The sequence below is a fragment of the Myodes glareolus genome, chromosome 4 (genome assembly GCF_982192425.1).
Source record: "Myodes glareolus chromosome 4, mMyoGla1.1, whole genome shotgun sequence".
In the NCBI taxonomy this organism is placed as follows: domain Eukaryota; kingdom Metazoa; phylum Chordata; class Mammalia; order Rodentia; family Cricetidae; genus Myodes; species Myodes glareolus.
The window spans coordinates 7410279-7430051 of NC_142029.1; the positions used below are offsets into that span (position 1 = coordinate 7410279).

The 19773-nt window shown below is 40.6% G+C and overlaps 1 protein-coding gene across 18 annotated transcripts in view; it reads left to right on the forward strand.

Moving 5' to 3' along the window:
- Nucleotides 1–19773, forward strand: part of Rbms3 (RNA binding motif single stranded interacting protein 3) — a 796347-nt gene that overhangs the window by 326785 nt on the left and 449789 nt on the right. The gene's annotated exons all lie outside the window — the stretch shown is intronic.

Genomic DNA, 19773 nt, shown 5'->3' on the forward strand with positions numbered 1-19773 from the left:
TCCTCTTCCCAGAATCCTCCTATTCTGGTTGCCTTGCCTATACTTTCTGCCTGGCTACTGGCCAATCAGTGCTTTATTAAACAAATATAGGTTACAAATCTTTGTAGGGTACAAGACCATTGTTCCACAGTACATGTTTTTATTTTTATCTTATTTTCAAAACAGAGTCTTACCATACAGCCCAGGCTGGCCCACAGTGCACAAAGTTCTGCCCACCTCTGCCTCCTAAGTGCTGGGATTAAAAGATATACCACTATACCCAGCTTCCCAGGTTTACATATTTTTAAATGTCTTTTTAGGTGACCAAATGTGAAGCCATACTTTTGGATGGGTTTAGATTTAGTCATCTGACTTTTCACACTTCTGTCCTAGTTGCTAGCAGGACTTGTTTGTATAGCACAGAGGGAAGCTGCAGGATCTTGTGCTAAGTCCCATGAGCCTGAAGGGAAAATGCAGTTTAGTTTTTCATGCTAGGAACAGTCATGTGAGGTGTGGTCTGCATCTGCCCCAGGAATACTGACAAGCACAGAGCAGGGATGCTCCTGTGCATGCGGGTGGGACTATTTAATTCAGGCTGGTAGCACAGCTACCCTGAGGTCCTCCACCCAAACAGCTCAAGCAGAGGGGGGCAGTTGACAGCGTGCTGTGGGGAGTTTTCCTCAAGTGCCTTTTATTTTCTGAAATCAGCACGAGCAGAAATAAATGTTCTGTGAAATTTATGAGTCTGAGGAGTTGCATTTTGAGAGGACTAGGTACCTCCACCAGGTGGGCTCACAGTCTATTGAGCAAGAAGCTCTTGAAGGAAAATGGCTTGAAAAGCACATTTATTCAATTTTCAAATAATGGGATTAGATTACAAAAAAAAATAAATTAAAAAAGCCCAAACAGTTTTACTTTAGACAAATACTTTTCTCTGTGGGATAGCCGATGTGTGAGATTTTCTTAGAAGTTCTCTCGTGGCTCACTTGTCTACTCTGGCATTCATCTCATGACATAGCACCATTACTGAGCATGTGCAACTGGTGGACTTTTCTGGGCATTGATATCAGCTGTGAGTTTTATTCCAAAAGGTTAGTTCATGTAGGGACTAGGGTGTCTGCAGTCAAACCATCATGCTATGCATTGTTCAGCGTGTTTTCTTTACATAGATACATCCAAGCTTTGTACATTTCAACACCATACTGTCATCTACGAACTTCACACACAGATTCGTGCAAACAAGGTGTTCCAGAATAATGAACAAATAAGCTGCCAGTATTTTAAGAAGGTTTATGATGTTGTGCTGGGTCACATTCATTAATATCCTGGGGTCATGCTGCCCCTGGGGTCATGCTGCCCCTGGGGTCATGGGATGGACATACATGTATAGAGTCCCCAAGGTGGTGATGGTCCTTCACTAACTCTTCAGTCAGATAACCAAAGGCTGTTCTCCTGCCCAAAGTCACACTTGCGGATTTTCTGTTTGCAGTACCAGGGCAGTAAACAACAGCAACAACAATAATAATAGTAATAAAAATAACTATAAACATTAAGTATAACAAGTAACATTGGTGTTTTAAGCATGAAATTGTATGTGACATTTTTAAATAACTTCCTCACTTCCCAGTGCTTTCACACATGGAAAGATAATATAATTTATTAACCAGATTTTAGTAATTATAATGGACTATAATAAATACTTTAAAAATAAATAGTTTAAAATCAAGATGATTGAGTTATGTTGCCTTTTTGCTTGTTTGTTTGTTTTTTGAGACAGGGTATCTGTGTGTAACAGCCCTTGCTGTTCAGGAACTTGCTTTGTAGACCAGGTTGGCCTTAAAATTATAGAGATCCACCTGCTTCTGTATGCATCGTCCCACCATAACTAGTGAGTTATGTTATCTTTAAATAATAATAATAAAATGACTTTTACTAACCCATTATTTTTGATCTTTAAAAATTATTTTGTATACTGTGTGGTTCTGTGTGTGGGTATATGCATAACTTTGTGCTGTGCTTGTGACCTTTATCTGACCCATGATCACCTCCAGCAGGTTGAGAGACTTCTTATTCCTGGGTGTTGAATCCACAACCCAATTCCAGGAGGTGACTGTAACATTAAGAGGCCTGCTTGTTTCTGTTTTCTGTCCTGCCCGGTACCCCACAGCCTGCAAGCCCCAAAGAAAATCACATAGAGATCTCTATAAATTATAAAGCTGATTGGCCCATTAGGTCAGGCTACTTATTAGCTCTTGTAGCTTATATTAACCCATTGTTCTGATCTATTTTTGCCATATGGCTTGGTACCTTTTTCAGCTGGCAGGTCACACCTTGCTTCTTTGGAATCTGGGCAGGAGTTGGAGGAATCAACTTCCTCCTTCCCAAAATTCTCCTGTTCTCATTGCATCATTTCTACTTCCTGTCTGGTTTTCCCACCTATACTTCCTGCCTGGCCAATCAGCATTTATTTAAAACATGATTGATAGAATACAGACAATTCTCCTGCACCAGGTGACTAATTCTAGGGCTGTATTGTCCCACATGAATCATTGGGCATCCCATCAATGGGAACCCCAAATGTCATCACCCATAAGATCCACAGTCTATGAACAGTGCCAAGGGTGCCAGAGGCCTACTGACAGACAGGTTTCACCAAATTAATCTCGAAAAGTAGTCAATTACAACTTAGATGATTTATTTTATCACATTGGTTTAAATATCCATTTTCATTTATCCATACTCTTAAGTAAATGAGAGATTCTAAATATGAATCTATATTTAAAATAATATGCAAAATCTTATCATGTATGGTGCACAGACCCAGTGCATATTGTAGTGGTGAGGAGCGGCGGAAAGGCGGGCTGCGTTCCCGCCCGGATCCCAGCTAGCTTACACCGAAATAATTACACGGAAACTATATTCTTTTAAACATTGCTTGGCCCATTATCTGTAGCCTCTTATTAACTAACTCTTACATATTGATCTAACCCATTTCTAATAATCTGTGTAGCACCACGAGGTGGTGGCTTACCAGGAGGATTCTAACCTGCAACTGTCTCGGAGAGGAGAGTCATGGCAACTGCCTGCCTCTGCTTTCTTTTTCCCACAATTCTGTTCTGTCTACTCCACCCACCTAAGGGCTGGCCTATCAAAAAGGCCAAGGCAGTTTCTTTATTAACCAATGAAAGTAACAATAGACAGATGACCCTCCTCCATCATTTCCCATTTTTCTGTTTAAACAAACAAGAAAGAGTTTCATTTTAACATAGTAAAATTACATATAGCAAAACAGTTATAAAGCAAGAATTATAGTCACAATATTTATATCTACTTTATTTTTTATCATAACTAAGTAAAGCTATAACTAACCATTCTTCAACTCCATCACAGACTCCAGAAGGATATAATATTACCTAAGCAAACAAGAAATAAACAACTTTCAATCTCTAGAAATGACAGAGACATCTTGCCTCCATCAGCATATGGAATTGTAAATTTATTAAAATGCATTAGCACTGGGGCTGAATCAATGTCTCACTGGCTGTGGCTGCTTACTGCTCTTGCTGAGGACCAAGGTTTGGCCCCCAGCAGCCACTTAGAGGCTCATATCTGCTAGTAATTCTAACTTTCTAGGGGATCTTACACCTCTTCTGGCCTCCATAGAATCCTGCACACATGTAGTGCGGCATACATACACGAAGACATACATAAACAAATAAAAAAAAGCAAATATAGTTTAAAAATTTTTCAGTATTCAGTATCATGTAAATAAGGAAAAATTCAAATATAAAGAAAAATACTTTAAAATATAAAAAGGGTCCATAGTTCTGTGGTAGAGTGATTTAATGCCACACACAAAGGACTGGGTTCCATCCCCAGCGATGGAGGAGCTTTAGAAAAATGATGCACTCCCAAGACTCCTCAGTTGACTCTTACACCAAGGAGCTATGCAAGTAATAATATTAAATTTTCTAATATAAGTTATTTGATATTTCTGAGTGTCTTTTTCCTCAACTGTCAAATTAGCCTGTTGCTACTACAACACAGAATACATATTGCATGCAGTCACCATGTGTCAAGGGGTGGTGTACAGATCAAGTGAACACTTCCCTGGGCTCAGCCTTTGACTCTGCTTGTGGGAGCTGGTCTGTAGGCAGAGGTAACACAGTGCAGTTCTGAGTTCATCTAAGTGCAGAAGCCACACACATCTCGGGCTGAGAACTGTGCTGTAGACGCAGGAAACACGGTGCAGTTATGAGTTCGTGTTCCGTGTAGAACACACACGTGTCTCGGGCTTTGCTAATGGCTGACCGGGAAGTGTTTAAAGGATTTTTTTCCCACATTGTGTGGCTGGCTGTGTGATCCCATGGCCTGTCAACGCAATGCCTGTGAGGAAAATCTCGTTCCCTTGCATTGGCAGGTGGCGAGATTCATTCTGATTGAGCCGGATAGGCCCTGGAAAGAAAATGTTCCTTTGTTTGCCTTCTGTGATCCTGATCGCTCTGCAGTGCTGCTTCCCAAGTTCAAAAGCACAAAGAAGAAGAAGAAAAAACCCTCAAGTCTTGCTTTGTTGCTGTGTCTGTAAATGGCGAAGCAGAGAGCATTTAGGACAGGCTCCAGAGTCACGCAGTCTGATGTTTGCCTTGCACACATTAACTTACTTGTTAATCTCATTGCCATTGAGCCAATTGTTTTCCTTCCATTTAGTTTAGATATGAGAACTCTGGGGTATATGAATGCGAAAAATTCATGTGCGTAGCAAACCCGACAAAAATAGAAACCTGTAAAACCGTAAACAGACTTTGAAGCATGACTGCGCCATTCGTCACCATTTAACAAGTGGCCATTAGCCAGCTGGACCATTTCATTATCCATAAAATATTGCGAATGAAACACTTGTGGACTCTGTTCACAGGACCATTAAAAACATCCCTGTGCTTTCTCCCAGTGTTGGGGAAGAAGAGAAAACAGCAAGGGTTATTCACCTTCTAATTCTGCTAGGGGAGAGGCAATCCATTTTAGTCTATTATTTATCAATTCATCCTGCATTTGTGTGATCACGGTGGATGTGTGTGTTGTTCTCGTGCACGTCTATTCTATGTCTAATGCGCACGCACAGAGGTTCAAGGAGTAGTCAGTGTGTTCTGCCCTCCATCTCTGCTTTCATGCCTTGTGACAGGGTCTCTCACTGAGCTTGGAGCTAAGCTGGTAAGCCCCAGTGGTCCTGCTGGTCCTTCTGTCTCTGCAGGCACAAGCCACTCCCAGCATTCCACATGGGTGCTGGGGGTTCAAAGTCAGGTTGGTGTGTGTGAACAGAAAGTGTTCTTCCACGCTGGGCCATCTCCCTATGTTTCTCAACCCCGTTTGTTTGAATTGCTCAGCATCCAGAAAGACCTACCACTCAGTCTACCAAAGTCATCCCTGACTGGAAAGGCAGTGGGGTTCCTGCAACTGCTGAAGAAACCTCTCTCTGGTGTCTTTAGTGAAACACTGATCCCCTAACAAACAATGCACACCCAGAGCTGCCAATCACAGCTGTGTGCACTTTGAGACGTTGCCCTGAATAGGGAAAATCCAGAGCCCATACCAGAAGACCTCAGGGACACTACAGGCAGAGAAGACAGTGAGTGCTGGGGTCCAGGGTGATGTGTAACATAGCCACAACCCAGACGGAAAGAGTCAAATCAAATGGCAGAATTGGCTGAAACACATGAGACACCTTGGAAAGCCTGCTATTAGGAGTCCTTTCGCTAAATCAGATTGAAAAAAAAAATGTAACTGCTGAGGTAAAATATGGTGGCTCCCAAAAATAGTAAAATCAACATGACTAAGGCAGCTGTAGAGATGGCTCGGTGGTGACGAGTGTGTACGGCTCATGCAAAGAACCTGAGCTGAGTTCTCAGAACCCATAACTGGCAACTCATATGTGCCTGTAACTCCAGCTCCAGGGGACTCAATGTCATCTAGCCTTTATAAGCTAGTACCTACTCACACATGATACACTTCCCCCCACACATACATACACACAAATAAATAAATAAGTAAATCTTAAAAAAATAATGTGACTTAAAAATTTTCCAAAGATTCCCACAAGATCATCTCAGTAACAGAGGGTCCAAGAGCAGAAAATCTCTACCTGTGTGTTTAAGGTGTAAAGAAATTGTGGGAAGTACCATGTTATTTCACAGAGACAGACGTGAGTGATTAAATCAGGGAGGCTTTAGTAAGAGGAAACCTGATCACTCTAAGAGTGCCCCCACCTTCCTTCCTTCTCCCACTGTTTTCCTTTCTCTTACTTTGTGGTTTGAGGAATTGCACTTAGAACCTTACTCCTGTGGCCAAGCATTCTCCCACTCAGCTACAAACTCATCCCACTCTCTCTTGTTTTTCTAAATAAATGAGACTTACTCCAAGTGGAATGTGTATATATGTGTATGTGTATATGTATATGTATGTATGTATATGCATGTGTATATGTGTATGTATATAAGTATGCATAGATATATATGCATGTGCAACTCACTTAAAATTAATATGTCTTTCAACATTAATAAATGTATGTACATATAGATTCACTTGGGTTTGTCATGGTGTCACTGTATAAGTCACAAGTGGAAAAATGTTTGTAATGTATTTTTACTCTAAGAGATGTCTTAAATATTTATTTCAATATTTACCTGAAAGTTTCTATTTTAGCTTAATGGATTGCAAACCTCAAAAGAAATTCCAGGCAAAAATCCCTACACGTCATTTTGATGAGGCTTACCCCAGAGAAGTCCTGAGGAGGTTTTCCTGCCTTAGGTTGCTGTCGGGCTCCTTATGTTTTTCTTCTTTTGGGTGACAGGATCTGAGACAGAAATAATGAGTTTGCATTGCATGTGTGGTAACTATGTAAAAGCTTGATCATGGATCTAAAGAGATGGCTCAGCATTCGAGAGCACTGGCTGCTCTACGGAGGAGCAGAGTTCAGATCCCAGCACCCGGACAGCAAGCTGGGTATCCCACAATTGCCTGCAACTCCAGTGCCAAGAGATCCAGTGTCTACTGATGTGCACACAAGCACCCGTGTGCACACCGCTTTGAGAAAGATCTTGCTTAAGCAGGAATGACGTGATACATGATGCATATTTACAATGCATGTGAAACTTAACCCATCTACCCTGTATCAGTTTCACTTCCCAGCTGTTGTTCCCATCAATATGGATAAGTAATGCCACTTAGCTACATCTTTATGGGATGTCCAGTCCTTATTCTCTTTCCTTTCCCTGTTACCTTTAAAATTTTCTGTTTAAAGTCAAGGCTCTGTTTATTTTAGGGAAAATTCCAAAAACCATTTAAAACGTATCTGTCCCAATATGGCTCCAGTTTATGAGCGACCTTCTGCAGACAAGGACAAGCAAGTATTCTGGGTGAATTGGTGAAATTATGAGACATATGAAAAGTTGGGGGATAGTCTTATGTTTTGGGAAGACTTGTGGTACTTCCACTGACCAGTAGGACCCGTAGTCTTTTGAAACCTCAAGAATTTACCCCAGAGGCATAACTGTCTACCAGATCTTTTGACTTGAGTTTCCCCTTTATTCTCTAAAGCATAGGAGAGGGAGTTTTCACACCACCTTCCATCCGTGGTTGGGACCAGCCAACCACCCCAGCAGTAAAATATGTGAAATAGATAACACCATCAAGTATCCTGGATTCAAATACAGAGTTGAGAAAAAATTAGGAGGAGCAAGAGGTATTCTGTCCAATAGGAGGAAGGGGGAAAGAAGGAGGAGGAAGAAGAGGAAGAGGAGAAGATGAGGAGGAGGAAGGGGAGAAGAAGATTAAGAGGAAGAGAAGGAAAGAAAATAGGAAGAGCAGGAGGAAGAGGATCAAGAGTAGGAGGAGGAAAAAGAAAAAAGAACAGGAAGAGGAGGAGGAAAAAGAGGAAGAGGAAATGAATTATAATGGCATGGATTAGGAATGGAATCTCATTTGACTTTCTCAGTAGAGAAGCCATACTTTACCATGCGAGTGCAGAATGAATTTGTGATGAGATGTGTTGTCTTTTAAATGTGATAGACATTGGCTATGGTTGCAGAGGATATGCTAAAATGAACACACCGTGGAACTTAGTCCCCATCAAGGGTGCCATTCCTAGCCCTCTAATGCTGCATCAGAGAGCAAATGTGTGTGGCTGAGGTGTAGTATTTGGCTGTAAGACTAGCGTTTCTTTACAACCAGCCTGCTTAGTTCCCTTATGTGTCACTGGAGGCTGGCTATGTGCAATTTCCTGGTGAGTTCTAAGCAAACACTCGTTTGTGTGTCCCCCTACATATGGTGCAGATAACAGATCAAAGAAAGGATTCCATTCAGGCCTAGCTTAGTGAACCAGGGAGTTTACTAATGTCATTTGCATCAGCATAGATGACTCAAGGGCTTCTGCGTCACCCCAAACCCCAGTCCAGCATGGGTGATGACTCATCGCAGCTGCGTCCATAGTGCTCCCTGCACAACTTGTTCCACTAGAGAATCTCCTTTGCCTACTTGTTCACAGCACATGCCAGCTGGGAGCCAGCCTTTGCCCGGGTTAACTTTCCAGCCTCCCCAAGCTTTGTAGGGGTCCCAGAAACTCTCCCCGCTCAGGAGGGGCTCTTCCGGTTGGAAGGAAACAATTGCACACCACCTGTGCATCTGCAACTTGTCACGGGCGTGAAACAACTGAAGAAAACTGAAGAATGCTTAACGTCCCCTTTTATATGATGGGAAGCAAAGCCAGAGGCGCTGTGCGGTATGTCAAAATTAATATGGTGGAAACGCAAGACGATGTCTGCCTAACTCACAGAAAGAGATCTCTATTGTTCAACTCTTTCCTTTGGGTCCCAAGTAATTCTCACGAGTGAGATGAACAGCAGTGATCCCACCGCAGTGCTCCTGTTGTGTGTTGCCAGTGACGAACAGACTCAGCACAGCACCGTATCTGGAGTTTATATAAAGGCAGACAGTTTGAAGGAAACATGGAGTAACTCCAATCCACCTACGTCCATGGTAGCATAAGCAGTGTTGTTTGTGCTTTCTGGTTCTGCTTGTCACTTAATACCAGTGTTAAACACATGGTAATTGTGCCTTCAAAGCATAGGCTTCTTTGGAAAATAGTTTGGGCTCGTTTTGTTCCTAACAGCGTTTTGGACTTCTGCTATGATAAACTATGCCCAGGTTTCCACTGGTGATAACTTTAATGTAAGCAGTAGTTTCATACATTGTAAGTGGGGGAAATAGCCATGAAATGGTGGATGGAGAGAGTCCAAGTGCGGCTGATGCTCTCTCTTTGTCTGAGTCTGAGAAGGAGGCAGGGCTCGCTCTCTGTGCCTGGTTCTCCCAGCAAGCATGCTTTTCCATCTTTCTCCATTCTCGCAGGCTCACCTCCCAAGCTTGCTCAGCAGGGAATAGGTTAAGACCTTTAAAGAGCCCATTTTATCCTGATTATTTAACCAGGCTCCCTTATTTTCTTTAAATATCTTCCACTTAGTGTCCAGAGTATTTTGGGGGGGGGGGGGTCACTATCTTCTTGATGGATGAACCCAGGAATCCAAACCCAAGATAGGATTTCTATTTGGGTTTTGGAGGCAGGATTATGCCCAGACTAAATTCTAGGTCTTGAAGTCAAGCATCTGCTGAAATCTGTTTGATTTCTGCAATCTGGTTTTTCTCAGCCTCTTCTCCACCCACACAGTTTCCCACCGTCTAAGAAGCACTCTGCTATCTTTTTGCTTTGTGAGAGTTTTAGTGAGATAAAGGGAGTGGGGGAGGGGAGAGAGAAAGACAAATACCGAGAGAAATGGGAAGAGGAAGAGGCAGGACCAGCCTGCCTCTTCAGAACTGCAGCAGGAATCACTTTGCTTTCTGAACTGAGAGCTACCTCATGGCTCCTGCTCCCTGGGCTCCAAGGGGGTCTCCACATACTATTCCTTGTCTTTCAACAGCAAAATTCAAGCCCATGTTAACTTCCTTGTTCTTATTCTAGAATACTCCGGCTACATTTGAGTCTGGATTCTTATAACATTTAGATTCTAGGTACGTTTCCTTTTCCCTCAGCCCCACGGTTAGTAATAACTTGGGTGTGGCATTCCATTTCTAGTACTGCTCTGATAACTAGATCCTAGCTAGGCCACTGCAGAAGAGTACTTCCTTTCTCCAAGACCATGAAATCTAATTTTGCTGGGAGCCTTGGAAGAACAACAAGGTATCATGTATGCTTTGTGAGGAGAACTGAGTTATCTCAGGTGGCAAGGAATGCATTTTATCCTTGACCTCATCAAACTGAAAACTAGTGTGCAGTGTGTGTGCATGTGTGTGCACATGTGTATGTGAGTGTGTGCATGTGTATGTGCGTTGTGTGTGCCCATTTATATGCACACAGCTGCCAGAGCGGGACCACAGATATCTTCCTTAACTATTCTCCACCATACTTTTTGAAGCAGGGTCTCTCACTGAACCTAAAGCTTGACCTTTTGACTAGACTGCCTAGCCAGTGAGCTCCTGTGCTCTACCTGACTCTGACTCACTGTGATAGGATTACATGCATGTGTAGCCATGCCAAACATGGGTGGTAGGGATTTGAACAAAGGTCCTCTTGCTTATCCAGCCAGCACCCTTATTCACTGGTCCTTCTCCTCATCCCTAAAGGCCGTTTTTAACATTAACTTTGAAGAACTTCTGCAGTGGATATGATTATATACAACATGGTTCAGCTTCTCTCTTCTTCCAGGACAGCCATGAGCTTTGATGTTGCCAGAGATTTTGTTTAGACAGTGAAGGGAATGGGAAGGCTTTCTCATCTGGATGTCACTAAAGAGTTAAGGAGTTACTTGAAGCTCTCTCTGGACTGTGAATGGTTTCACTCATTCTTGGTTCTCCAAATAGTATGTTGTACCTTGTGTTCAGAATCCCCAGTTCCCATGAGCTCAGAGAACATATGGGACACAGAGACTGTGACCTTTCAATCCACCCCAGAAACACAAACTCCATCTCTGAGTTTAGAAAGGAAATGCTTCCCTTGATGGCCAGGAATTGGACTGATGTTCTGCCCAGGTTATGTCTGAGCTGTTCCAGTCAGTGGTGGAAAAACTGACCTCCTGGGTAATGTGTGCGTCACCAAGGCTTGATGCTGTTCTTGGGCCAGGTCACTGCAAGTGCATGTTTGTGACTGGCAACCACAAGCATGAAACCAAATATAGTGGAATCTACTGACAACTGGGATATGATACTATGTCTTGTGGAAGCTAATTGATAAAGGAAAATTAGCAAGAAGCTTGAAATATATTTTCCTATCATATTTTATGCATTACTTTTTAGATTGACAAATAGAAATTGTAAAAGTCGGGCTTAGAGAGCTGTCTCAACCAATAGAGTCCCGGCTATGCAAGTACAGAATTTGTCCCCAGAACCCCAGCAAAACAGTTGGTGATACCTGCTTGCAGTCCTGCTGCTGGAGAGAGGGAGCCTGGCAGGTTACTGGGACTGGCTGCAAGTTGAATCAGCAAGTTCAAGGCCAATAAGAGATGCTGTTTCTAAAACAAAAATCAATGGGATTGCACCTGAAGAATGATATAAGAGATTGACCACTGTTCTCCACATGCATGCACACAGAGTTTTACAACACATAAATATTCACACACATACACATATTCTTATAGACTAGCATAATTTGTTTGTGGTGATGTGGCTTGAATCCACAGGCATCATTCATCCCAGACAAGAGCTCTACCCTCACCTCTCTCTTCAGCCCCCACACAAATTTTGTAATCTATGTACTTTGTTGGGTACCAAGTCCAGCTTATTAACATATGCAAACTGTTGCAAGATATTTGATTACACTGTGAAAAGAGACATCATTGTGATTGGTTTAAGCAAAAGCTAAATGGCCAATAGCTAGGGAGGAAGCATATGCAGGACTTCTGGACAAAAGGAGCTCTGGGAAGTAGAAAGGGGGAGTTGCTGTCAGATGCAGAGAAAACAGGTCATGCAGGAGGAGAGGTAAAAAGCCATTAGCTATATTGCAGCACATAGATGAATTAAAATGGGTTAATTTAAGATATAAGAGCTAGTTAGAAACAAGCCTAAGCTAAGGCTAAGCTTTCATAATTAATAAGAAATCTCTGTGTCATTATTTGGGATCTGGCTGGTAGGACAGAGAAAGATTCATTACAAATGGCACCTAATGTAGGGCTCAAATATCCAAACACAGGGCCTGAGAAAGCTAAGAGAAGTTCTGGACAAGGAGACAGATATAGATTCCCAGTCCTGCAGTCTCTCATGTGGGCCAGTGTTTGATATGCAGAGATGCAGCTACTGACCGTTGCCTGTGGGCTGGAGGCAGCTGCCAGAGCCATGCATCAGTGACATGTGCTAAGCTGAGCCATGTGGCAGTTGACAGAGCGATTTACAATTTGTCTGCTGAGATCTGAAAAATGTTGTAGGCACTCAGTAAAGCCAGGTCCAGACACAGAAAACCTCTCACATGGGTATAGTGTGTTTAAAACTATACTTAGACACTAAAGAAAATGGGTATAGACAGCATGAAAATGGTTTTAAAATAATAAAGTCTTGAATTTAGTCTTGAAAATTAAGCCATGAAAAGATGGGAAGTATATAGGCTGTCTGAATCCTATGTGGTGCTTTGTTGAGTTTGAAATTTATGAATACCAATGAGTTATAGGTTATAAGGTGCCGAGAAGCACTGGATTATGAGAAGGGTTGCTGAACGAAACCAGCCTATATACTTTAGAGATGTCTTTGATTCAGAATAGAAGCCAATCAATGTATTGAGTTGGGGGAGAGGTCACACTTTTGTTTCTATGGGAAACAAAAAGCTATAGATTTCTTCAAAAATTAATCAAGATCAGATTTAACTGGGGGAGGCCTCTTGAGAATCTTGGCTACAAACATAAAAAAGGAACAAAAGATTAATTATGAGGCAGGAGAATATAAACTGATCCTTTGACATAGGAACAGCTATGAGATTGGATGTGACAAGATAAGTCTTGTTGGCTACAGAGTCCTCTTATTACTACCTGCTATCCTTTCACATGACAAGATGGTGTGGGAGAATTGTCTGTATTCTGTCAATCATATTTTAATAAAATGCTGATTGGCCAGGCAGGCAGTATAGGCGGGAAAGCCAGACAGGAAGTAGGGGTGGAGCAAAGAGACTGGGAGTATTCTGGGAAGCAGGAAGCTCCCTCCAGCCATTCCTGCGCAGACCACCGAAGAGGCAGGATATAACCTGCCCAGCTGAGAAAGGTACTGAGCCATGTGGCTAACGTAGATAAGGATAATGGGGTAGCGTAAGTTATAAGAGCTAATAAGTAGCCTGACCTAATGGGCCAATCAGCTTTATAACTTATAGAGATCTCTGTGTGATTGATTTTCTCTGGGACTTGCCGGTTGTGGGGTACCTGGAAGGACAGAAATCCCAATAAGCTGGTCCTCATGTTACAACATGAGTAGAGATTTATATTACAGTTTTACTATACATTCAAACAAACTTATACAATTAACAAATGCCTTTTACCTGCTCAAACATAAAACAAAAAATCTTTAACTGATTTGTGCACACACATTCCATACTTGTGCTATTGCAGGTATACATATTATCTTTAAAAGTTTGTATGCTTTCAGATAAAAAAAGGATCAGATACCAATACGGACAAGTAGCCCAGGTGGTACAGTCTCTCAGAATGTCTCTGTTACAATTTTCTCAGCATTCTGCATCCAAAGCAATTTCAAAACTGCTAAATGAGATAGTCCAGCTTCATGTATTACTCCAGCCAGGACTTCAGATAGGTCCTACACTTTCCAATTATGCAGAGACTGAACAACAAATGATTTATCTAGCTCTCCCAGGACTTGACCATTATCTCATTTTTTTCAGGGTTCCCTAGAGAAGCTGTCACCCCATAAAACAGGAAGTGGTATAGAGAACATGATGCCCACATTTCCAAGAGTTGGGGTGGGTTGTTTTGGTCATTTGATCTGTTATGGATGTTTGTCATCATTTAGAATGGTTGGTTACAGTTTGTTATTGTTAACAGTCAGGAAAAAAGCTGGACAAAGGAGATTAGATTCGGGGATCTCATTCTGAAAAAAAAGTGGGTATATAGAAACAATAAGATAAAAGTATAGATTATTGACTCTACTTTCAAAGTAAGAAACAACAACCATTAGTCTCAAATATTTTACAATGGTATGGATTTTTACATATTGATATATATTTGAGAATATTTGGTTAAACTGTATATATGTTTCTATTTTGTTTAAGGTATTATACCTATATAGTTAATTAAAAAATAAAGTTTTAGTCCTTAAAAGCTATTAAGGATAATTAAGAAATGCAGGTTAGTAGTTAGTCATTTATAATAATCAAACTTGTAGGCATGTTAGATAGGTTTCCAAGGTTAAACAGAGATATGTTTTAAATAGATAGATATTCTTCAAACATTTGAAAGACCTACTAAATATAAAATTTAAAATGTTTTAATAACATAAGGCTTTTTATGACAGTGAGGTATGTCTGCTCCTGGCAGCACCAATCAACTTCAAAATAGAATGATGGGCATCAAAAAATCTCCATATGGAGTTTGCTTTCAGTGAGGCAAAGCTAGCCATTTGGGCAAGAAACTGCCCTTGCCTTGACTGCTGACAGGATGCAGTCCAAACTAGACAATCAGGACACAAATGACAGTGACTACCAGATTTGTCAAGACAAGGTAGGACAGTACTTCAAAATTTCTGCTTTGTAGAAAGATCTATCAGATATTCTAGACATATAGGACTGAAAATGGATGTCCCAATGTTACTAAGGAACCTTGGGTGCCAACCAGATAGATGTTTACGTTTCTGTCATCTATAGTTTTGGAAGTTTTTTGCTCTACACTTCCTATTTACTCAGTTAATATTCTATCCTTCTCAGGTCTCTGATGGAGTTGAAGATGAGATAGTTATAGTTATAGTTTTTCTTGTTACCAAATTCAGAAAAGAAACTCTCAAAAGATATTTGAAGAGCATATGATTGAGAGACATAAAAACTTAAATTGTTTAAGAAAATATCTTGAGGTAAAAAAGGATAGTTTGGTGTTGGTAATACAAGTTATGATAAAAACGGTTTAGGTATAAAACTTTAAGCTCATCAAGAGAAGATAGATAATAGAGTAATTTCTCCATATTTGCCAAATACAAATTGACTGGATAGTTCAAATGTAATTCTTACCTGATAATTGTTCTTATTGAATATAATTTTACTATATTAGAGTTAAAACCTTTTCTTTTTTATTTAGACAAAAAGGAAATGTTGAAAGATATTTGATCACAGTGTGTAAAGACATGTCACTGTGATTGATCTAATAGAAAATAAACAACCACAGCTAGGCAGGAGGTATAGGTGGGACTTTCTGACAGACAGAACTCTGGGAAGAATAGAGGGGGAGTTTCCAGCTGGATGCAGAGGAAACAGGGCATGCATAAGGAGAGGTGAAAACCACAAACCACATGGCAGCACATAGGTTAATAAAAATGGCTTAATTTAAGTTATAAGAACCAGTTAGAAGCAAGTCTAAGCCAAGGATAAGCCTTTATAAGTGATAAGAAGTCTCTATATCATTATTTGGGAGCTGACTGGTGGGTCAGAGAAAGATTTATTACAGCAACCCCTCAGATATGAATATACTTTGTGTTGAGATTCCAGCAGTTTTGTAGAATAATCAAGAACTGAAATGTGGGATTATGTGAAATGAAGAGGGATTCTTCACAGCAAAACAGAGGGTCAAGTGAAGAGACTGCTACAGGTTGGGAGAAAACCTTGACCAGTTCTTAATCTGACAGAATTAATGCACAACTCAATGCTACAATGTCCCAGAGATTAATTAACCCAATTGGTATATGGGCTGATGGAATGGACAGATTGTCCTCAAATACTTAAGAACAAATTTTCCAAAAGGATATGAAAACATCGTGTCCATCAGGGAAATGCAAATTGCAGAACACATAAGTACACATGTTGTCACTGACTGTAGCCCAGCATTCTACAATCGCCTCTTCAAAGTGTTCTTCTTATCCTAAATTGTGTAGGCTTGCCCCAGAATCTCATTGCCCCTTAATCTGCACCAAGCCATCAGCTTCTGGTAGCCACCATTGTTTCGCTTTTAAGATTTATTTTTTTCTATTTGTAATTATTTGTGTATGTAAGGGTGTAGGGGTTCCTGGAGATTGGGAGAGAGCATCAAATCCCCTGGAGCTGGAGTTTCAGGAGATTGTGAGCCACCTGACATGGGTTCTAAGAACCAAACTCAGGTCCTCTGCAAGAGCAATGAATTCTCTTAGAGTAGCCCTCACCTCTCCAAACACTATGTGAGGAGTTTTGTCACGGACGTGGTGATGTCGTCACGATAGCTTTGTAGAATGTGTTAGGATGTGTCCCGCCTTGTTCTTTTTTCAGATGAATAGTTGCTGTCCACATTGTTAGGAATCCCTTCTAATGCTAGGATTTGTTTTTATTTCTCTGTCGAATAAGACTGGAATTGTGATAGGCATCGTGATTAATCTGCAGACTGGGGTAGTATGGACATTTAAAATACTGTTTGTAATCGATGACTATGGAATGTTCTTTGTGCCTTGCTCTTTCATCAATGCTCATTTTTCTATGTGTTTATTGCTGCTGTAAATGGAATTATTTTCTTGATTTCTCTTTTAAATAGATCACTGTTACTATATAAAAATTGATTTTCTTCTTAAGAAGTAACATTTTCCTGTAAATTTTAAAGAATTCTTCTGTGCTAGTGGTTTCTGCTCATGTTTTGAAGATTTTCTCTATATAAAACCTTGTCTCCTTGCCTGATGATTCAATCCAGAACTTCCCATCTTCTGTAAACAAAAGCAAGAAAACTGTCTTGTTCTGACCTTATTTCTCTGGCCTTTCCCTTGTCCGTGATCTTAGTTGGGGATGAGAGTATGAGAGCTATTGTCCTGTGTTACAGTTACAGCCATGACATGGGATGTGTCATATGGGCTCACACACTGGAGGACTTCATTCCCGTCCAGTGTTTCTGTTTTGTCCACTCGTGGAACCTTTTGGATTTGGTTACGGACATAGGAACATAAGAGTGATCCTCGGGGTCATAGACTAGCCCTGATTCTGGTCTAGGTTTTGGCTTCCTGGTTGTCTATGCCATGTAACCAGATACTTTACCCCCCTGCTGTCACATACATAAAATAGCTGTCTTCCCACTGTGCCATCTCCACCATAATAGACCATGTACCCTTAAACTGTGTGCCAAAGTCTCCCTGTAATCTCTCAAATAGTTTCTGTCAGGTGTTTTATAATAGCCACAGGAATAATACTCTGTTTCTTCCTCATTTGTGGCAATGTAGCTACCTTCTGTGTTTTATCTGTTGAGATTTTAATCACTGGAGGGTGTGATTGAATCATCTTTATATCACTCAACTCATCCTCAGTTGCTCATAATATATAACACTCTTAATACACTGTGACACCCGTTTTCTGGCATTTGGCTGAGAATTTTTTTGCATCTGTGGCTCTTAGGATGCTGGCCTGTATTTATCTCTTCCTTTGCCATTGTCTGGCTTTGGCAACAGTGATGATGGCCTTAGAGCATGGATTTTGTTCAGTGACTCTCAAAAGCATTTAAAGAGATTTGAGTTTGTTCTCTGAATCCATTCAGCAGATACACCTCCAGGATCTCGGCTGTTCTTTGGTAGCTATTATTTTACCGTCAGTCTCCTTTCATATAATTAACCTGTATTGAGTTCTTTACTTCTTCACTGGTCCATTTTAGTAGTGATGGCAGCTAATCTTGTTTGCTGCCTTGGCACACCTGGGAAGAGGGAGCCTTATTTGAGGAATTACTCCATTAGATTGCTCATAAGCCTATCTGTGTGGCATTTTTGTTGTTGTTGTTAATTGAGGTTACAGCGTAGAGTGGTTGGCACCATCCCTAGGCACATGGGCCTGACCAGTGTAAGGCAGGAACCTGAACATGGGCCTGGGAGTGAGCTGGTCCACAGCATTCCTCCATGGTTTCTGTTCCAGCCTTGATTTTCCTTACCGATGGACTGTATTGTGTAAGCGGAAATAAACCCTCTCCTCCCACATTGCTCCTTGTCATGGTGTTTATCACTGCAACAGAAAAGGAAACTGGAACAGAAGGTTATTTGGGACTGGGAATTTATCCATTTCTTTTAGGCTATCCCACTTAATTGATGACTAATGAGCCATAATAGCACATCATGGTTCCCTGTGTTTCCGTTAGCAGCTGTAGTGTTCCTTTCTTCTGTATCTTTTGTTCTTAGTTTAGCAATTTTGTTTATCTTTAAAATAAAAAACCTCGTAGTTTTATTGATCTTTCATGCGATTTGACCATTTATTATTTCATTAATTATGATCTTATCTTTATGGTTATCTTTCTTTGACTGTTGTTGGGTTCCGTATGCTTTTTAAATAATAGATTTTTTTGTTACAGTTACTTCATCTCTGTGTGTGTGCGCGCACACACATAAGCGTGTGTCCATGTGTCCATATACACAATACCTTGAGCAGTTAGAGAACAATTCTCAAGAGTTTCTTCTCTCTTTCTCCTTTGTTCAGTGTCCCAAGGATCAACTTCACATCACAAGGCTCAGAAGTAACCACCTTTATCTGCTGTGGCATTTTGCTTGCCCAAACACTGCTTTTCCACTAGTTTTTGAAACCTAAGTTTTTAGGTTTTCTTTTTAAAAGAATACATTTCAAAGATGCTTTGATTTCCATACTCTTTATACAAGTGAGCTCAGATATTTTTATAAGGAAGTACTACATTAGGAATATAAAGGCTACATATGTGAATGGAATCTTTGCATGACTGAAAATTGCCAGTACTATGAAGATGCAAAACACAAAAATGGGTCAGACAGAATTTTAAAGTTATTTGAAAGAGGATTGTTAATAACTGGGGGCAACATGGAAAGCTACATGAAATATGATGAAATTAGTATCAAGAAAAAAATAAAAATCTGGACATGGTTAGTGAATTTCTAGAAAGAACATGAGATATGGTATCTCTGAAGATGATTTTGCTTGGTACATGGAGTAAGGGCTGGTGCTCTCCTTATCTGAACTATATATTTTATGAGAAAGCATCTCGTCTTAAATCTGCAAAACTCAAGACTCAGCTCAGAATAAAGACTTCTCAATAAACTTATAAAAGAGAACAGAAGGAAAACAAGTTAAAATTTTTATCTTCAAGTTGACCAATGCATTCAGAAAGATGGGGACTTGAAGGAATTCAAGTAGTTACTGCAAAGTGTGTGTATGTTCTGTGTTGTGTGGTGTATGCATGCATGTGTGTGGTGTGCATGCATTCACATGTGTGTGTGCTTATGTGCATGCGTTAAAATAATGATTTCTGAGCATCCGTTTCAAGTATGCCATCTGGAAAGATAATCATGCTGCCTAGAGTCATCTCAGTATGGTCTAACAGTGTTGATAGGCAATAAGATGAAAACATTCACTTATTCACTAATGAAAAGTTTAAAAATGCTTATCATCATTAAAATTCAATGACACGTGTAGACAGAAGTTTCTGTCCCAGCTGGTCCCACAGCCATTCAGTTCCAATGAAGCACACAGAGTCTTATATTAATTGTAAACTATTTGACCTATTAGCTCAGTCTTATTATTAACTATCTCTGACAACTTACATTAACCCATAATTCTTGTCTATGTTTAGCCATGCAACATGGTACCTTTTTTCAGTAAGGCATTCT